Source organism: Pagrus major, chromosome 9 (assembly GCF_040436345.1).
Source record: "Pagrus major chromosome 9, Pma_NU_1.0".
NCBI classification, from domain to species: domain Eukaryota; kingdom Metazoa; phylum Chordata; class Actinopteri; order Spariformes; family Sparidae; genus Pagrus; species Pagrus major.
The window spans coordinates 21,920,420-21,926,453 of NC_133223.1; the positions used below are offsets into that span (position 1 = coordinate 21,920,420).

Here is a 6,034-nt window from a genome sequence, read left to right on the forward strand (position 1 = left end):
GAGAGAGAAAAAGGAAGATAGTTTGCATGGGCTGAACTGATCATTTAAATAACTGATATTTGCTTTTATAGGAGGTCTCTAGGTAAGCTTTTTGGCTTCATCAGGACTTAAAGGTCCGCTCTTTTCCAGAAGTCACAGTTTAACAGGAAGTTAATATTTCCATTTAAAAGGATCTTTATCCAAGACTTTTTGGGAGTTTGGCCCATTTGCCACCTTACCTAATATTTGAGGACTGGCACCAAAATCATCATGTTGAACTATTTTCTTTATGGCATTGTAGCAAATGTGTCGGTAATGATCAAGCAGTGCTTCACAATTCTGATGTCAAGTGTTGCTGATGCTCATAAGCTGAAGCTGTATGATTGGATGTTAAATTTACTATCTTAACTTATCAGGGAACACAGTATTGTAGAAAAGTCTATGGACACACAATTTGACATTTGGAATATGCTTTCAGTTGTATTCGATGGTGAAATTATAGAAGACTCAACTTGGGTTGTTTGAGCAGGAAGTGAGCCAGACAACTACAGGTTTTGTGCTGTTTTCTGATCAACTTTTGATTGCTTAAACATTGCCATAATTTTTGTATAACTATGGCGTACAGAATACTATAGGCCTGTTGTACACTTACCATTAGAAAGTGTAGGGGCATTTGCACATATGATTTTGGTGGCAATCTCGTCATTTACACGATCCAGCATTTACATATATATATTTGGTAAAGGGGTGAGGTTGGCAAGCTTCTCAAAAGTCTAAAAAAGTGTCAGTTTAAAAGGACATCTAAGTTTGGGAAAAAATATCTTCTATCCTAACAATGATCATAAATTATCATTGCTTTGTATCGACTCATCAGAATGATTGAGGACTAAGTTTTATAGACCATACCTTGTCACATATTGCCAGTTTTAAATGTTTCTCTTCACTGGTTAATTGACACATTTTCCAAGCTAGAACATTTAAATATGTATTCCCTCTGTTTTGTTACATGAATCTGTCAAAACTATATTTTTAATTCAATATGAATAAAGATCAGTCAATATTTAAAGATGGATTGTGTTCACTTTTCTAGGCCTTAATATTGTTGGAAGTGTTGTGTTATTATGAAATGGTCCACAAAAAAGATTTTTTTTCAGCCCAGTCACGAGGATATAATGCAAGGAGTTAAAGTTTCTGTAAACTACAGATACATCCAAGGTTCATACAGTATATGCTTATTAGCAGACTTTCACATCGAGAGGTGGAGGGGAAGGAGATGGTGTTATTACAAGCCAGCAAGGCTGCCAAACAGGCGACCGCAGTTTGAGTCGGTGGGGACTGTAACAGGCCATCTTTCACGGGAAATCAGACCATGTCCAGGCATTTTTTCTGGTGACCAAAGTCGTGTGTTTTCACTGGAAGGTCAACCATCTCCATTACCTTAATTGGTGCCCAAAATCTGCTATTTTTTACAGGAAGTCGGACCATCTCTGTTTGTTTTTGCAGTGACCATACCAAGTATTTAAAGCCAAACCATGACATTTTCCTAACCCTAACCAAGTGCTTTTGTGCCAAACCTATGCAGAGTATAAGCAAAGCGTTATGACAAGAGAGAAATAGAAAACTGAACCTAAACAAATGCAAAATTTCATTTTGAACTTATTTAGCTAACATTCATTCTGGTAAATGGGTTGGATTTTTTTAAAAGATTGGGCTTGTAATCAGCACTGGGATCCCATGGAGTCCTATTAGGTAAAGCACTGGGTGCATACCACAGTTGTACCATAATGGAAATCCAAGGGGTTAGCATTTCATGAATGATCTTAATGTCAACAATGAACTTCACCTCTTCACCTTTCAAGTTACAGAAAAATTACCCATAGATTTTTTTAACAAAATATCGAATCAAATTTGTAGTTTTGTTGGAACAGGAGAGGTTAGAAATCCAGAGTGCTCATAAATCATTTAGTTTCGTTTAGTGTCTTTCAAAGTGATTGGCTTCAGTGTGGCTATCTGTCTTTATCCCCCTCTAGATGGAATTCAGTGCTACTTCCAATTCAGCCCTTATAGTTTTGAGGGCCCTTTACACCTCTTTACTTCAAATGTCAGCCCACAGTTGAGTAGTTCACCCAGACACACAGCAGTGTTGTGTAGCCTGTAGCCATAGCATGACATCTTCATTCTGCCCAGATGAGGCCGGGCTGCAGACATCTCTCACCATTCACCAGATTATGCCTTTAGGTTAGAAAGAGCAAGGACTCAGACAGTACAGTGGCTCCACTCCCATCACCACAACCTCTATTCTTCAGCCAATTCTTTTCACATTAAAAGCTCCTCACATGCACACAAACTTGTACACCGGCAGGGAAATCACACGGGAGCTCCAATAATAAGGTGTCATTACTTCTGACACTTGCTTGTGCATGATAGATGCATCTCTTTTCCAGCTGATGACATTTTATGGCATTATCATAGGAAATCCAATAACGAGATCGGCATCTTGAAGCCTTTGCCCCATGCAAAGTCAAATCACTTGCCTTAAGATGGTAATAGAGTGTGAGCGAAACAATCTGTCACTGCCTCTCCTCTCACTCTCACACGCCAACCCCCCTGACAAAGAGTATGGATTTTTACCTGATATGAGGGATGATCGGCACAGTTGAATGTAAACGATCCTAAATGTCTCTAGGTGAATCGATTGGCCGATGCTTCTCGGCGAATAAAAGTGAAGGCTGTACTTGACAGTACATCAATCCTTACCACAACACCACTACAGCGCGGCAGAACAATTTTACTGTCTACATGTTTTCATGTGCAGCTATTTCAATACGTGCTGATGTAAACAATTCAAAAGATAGAGGTTTAAGAATTGGCTACAAGCCAGAACTGCAGTTTTGCTTGCTCCAGCAAGAAGTCATTTTCCAACAGTATGCCATTTAGTGTATGTACACACTGTTCTCTCCTGTGAGAGTTTTCACTATCTCATCCCGGGTTAGTGAACCAATTGTCACAGCAACTGAGCCGTACAACCTTCACCGTAGACGGGACATGCTGTGGATGTTTTACCAGAGCAGATGGTTGCCCGTTGCGCAGCAGTTTCAGACAATCACCTGATGTAGGGCTGCAACTAACGATTATTTTGATAATCGATTAATCTGTCGATTATTTCTTCGATTAATCGCTTAATCGGATTTTTAAAAAATGCACTAATTTTATTTACATTATAGGGAAGAGAAGAACGAGGAGACGAGTTGGTTCTCAGTTTGATCCAGCACATCGCTGGCATCATTTATTTCTTTCTCAAATAGCCATGGACTAAAACAAAAAACATACAAATGTATGCTGTACGTGTGCAAAGATATACCGGTAGGCTTTTTTTTTTTTTTTTTTAATTAAAGTGCACAAAAAAGAGGTATTTTACATTGCTTGACGTCAAAACAGCTGCTTGCCGTGGTGTGCATGGTGCATTATTCCCCACCACGAAGCCACTCATGGTGAGTTGTTTTTGTCTGAAATTAGAAAGACTGTATGAGTATGCATAAAAGCACAATTATTAATTTACATAAAATTTAATACAGGCCTTGTTGTTTTAGTTAATTATTATTGCTTATGTAAAGGCCAGTAACCCAAAGGGCAAGTACAGACTAGACTTTTGACAACACGCACGCACGCACACGCGCGCGCGCGCACACACACACACACGCACGCACAATAAATAAGGGACAGGAGTCAGGACTAAATACAGAATTATATGAGAACAGACTGAAAGCTTAGCGGGCCAGCTAAACGTTCGTTTCACAGCAAGTAGATCGTTTCGTTTATCTAACGTTAATACCCACTGTTTGCTTGCCATCCAGCTTGACAAGCATAACTTAGCCGCTAACGTTAGCCTTGTATTGCGTTACGTTAGCCGGGTAATCTTGTCGAGCAAACAGCGGCTATTACAGTTAGATAAACGAAACGAACTACCTGCTGTGATATGAACGTTTCTTCACCGCTACGCACATGAGTCTAATCTTTTGTTTAATGAAAATCAAGATGAAGATTTTGTAGTAACATTAGCTAACTTACCCAGCCGAGCTCCCTTCCCCGGCGGCGTCATCCATGGCACCGACATGTTTCCTTTTTAAATGCTCTCGCATTACGGTTGTGCTCCCATGCCAAGCCAACTTCGGTCTTGCGGTTTTCTCCCCCTCCGCCATGTGTGTTTTTTTTAAGCCAGTGACAGGCTGCGACCAGGCTGCGACGCAGCAACTGATCTGCAAAACAAACGGCTCTGCGGGCCAAGTTAATCGCTACCCAACGAATCGATAATCAAATTCGTTGCCAACGAATTTAATAATCGATTATTATCGATTTTATCGATTAGTTGTTGCAGCCCTAACCTGATGCAATCATACTGTAATGTTATCATTTAAAATGACAGAAGAGTGCAACACCAAAGCTCCGTAAAACTTGTTTTGTCTTGCCCCCACTGTTGTGGCATTTCTATCTCTTTTTCTCAGAGTCAGTGTTGAGGGCGGCTGCCTCTAAATCCCAGCATGTTGGCAGCCTCTGATTGAATGGACTGTACAAAGCCCACTAAGCAGTGTTGCGATCTCCCTTGAGAGCTTTCATTATGGAACGGCATATTGGATCAGGCTGTCTGTCTCCAGAGGCTAGGCCTACAATCTCTCCAGGAATGCACACACACACACACACACACTGACACACAAAGACACACAAAACAAGCATCATACAAGACAACATGTAGACAACCCAGTCATAAATCATGCCTGATTCTCAGTGAATCTGTTTTCTCTTGACTTTTACTGTAAGTGGCCTGCATGTATGCAGGTGCTCAGTTATTTACAGACACATACACCTGTACATTGTAGGATGGGGCATTTCAAGCAAAAATGCTATTCAATAACCACTGGGAACTATTCAGCGAATATTCAAGTATCGACTCTTAAGACAAAACCATAGTCGCATGAACTATTAAAATTTTTCTAATTTGACAATTTTACAAATATTTGAAAATCTTGACAGATCCCTAGTACATTTAAAGTGGGACATGGCATGGATGATTTGCAGAAATGATAATAAATAGTAATAACAGAGAGAGGCAGGCTGAAATGCTCACTAAAATTACTTTTCTGTGAAAAGTTTTTCTTACAGAATATAAACTTTCAAGGCTTCCCTACATTCCAAGCGACATACTTTTTGAAGCTGTAGCCTTCCTTCATAGCTTGTGACTTGAGTGTCAGTCCTTGCTCTCTTAAGGTTGTTTTTTCTTTGGCAAAATAAAAAAAAAATGCATTGCTGAATCCTTTGTGGTGTTTTTTACAGTCACCTGAGATGGATAATGGAGTAAATGTTGTTTGAGTGCTTTGTTTTAAACTGAGCTAGCTACTTCAATTTCATGCTTGCCAATCTGTAGCTCGCAAGATACCTAGCTTGTTGTACTTTAATCTCTGTCAATAACATGCAAAGGAATTCTGCCATCTGTTTTACAAACATATAGGAAATAGCGTGTTATCCTTCCTGCATACGATGAACAGGTGGTTGAGACGCTACCGCCATCATCTGATGCCATGATTTCTTGGCAACAACACACCAGACTCAGCAAGTGGCTGTGCTTTGTTGGTTTTGACTGTCAGAATAAGGCAGTGCAACACGCCTCATTTCAGTCAGCCTTCAAAATGTGTTCTATGCACTGTAAGGATGGAAGGATCTTTAGCCTACTGGGAATGTGCCGCAACTAGATAGCCTAGATAGCAGGAAAAAGATATTTTTGTGTTAGCATCTGGGCACGTGTTTATGATTTGTCATGATTGCATCAGCGTCTTGAAATGGCCTTTGTGAATGATGAGTTGGCAATAGTTTTGCTACATATTGCACTGTTCTTTAACAGAACAGTCTGTAATCTAGTGGTTTCCAGTTGCCGAATCAGGGCCTTAACAATAACTTCTTCACTGAAAATGACCCAAGAGGCCAAGTATACAATCAGTGTTGCTCAATTAAGGCACCGAATGCTTAAAGTAGTCACATAACATAAATCAAACTAGCCCAAATC

At 40.0% G+C, this 6,034-nt stretch overlaps 1 long non-coding RNA gene across 1 annotated transcript; it reads right to left on the minus strand.

The window, feature by feature from the left end:
- Window positions 1–3,231: 3,231 nt before the first annotated feature.
- Window positions 3,232–4,137, minus strand: LOC141002707 (uncharacterized). The gene is made up of 2 exons (XR_012179644.1): window positions 4,048–4,137; window positions 3,232–3,485 (listed from the first exon to the last, which is right to left on the minus strand). It is a non-coding gene; the product is annotated as an uncharacterized lncRNA (long non-coding RNA).
- Window positions 4,138–6,034: the final 1,897 nt, after the last annotated feature.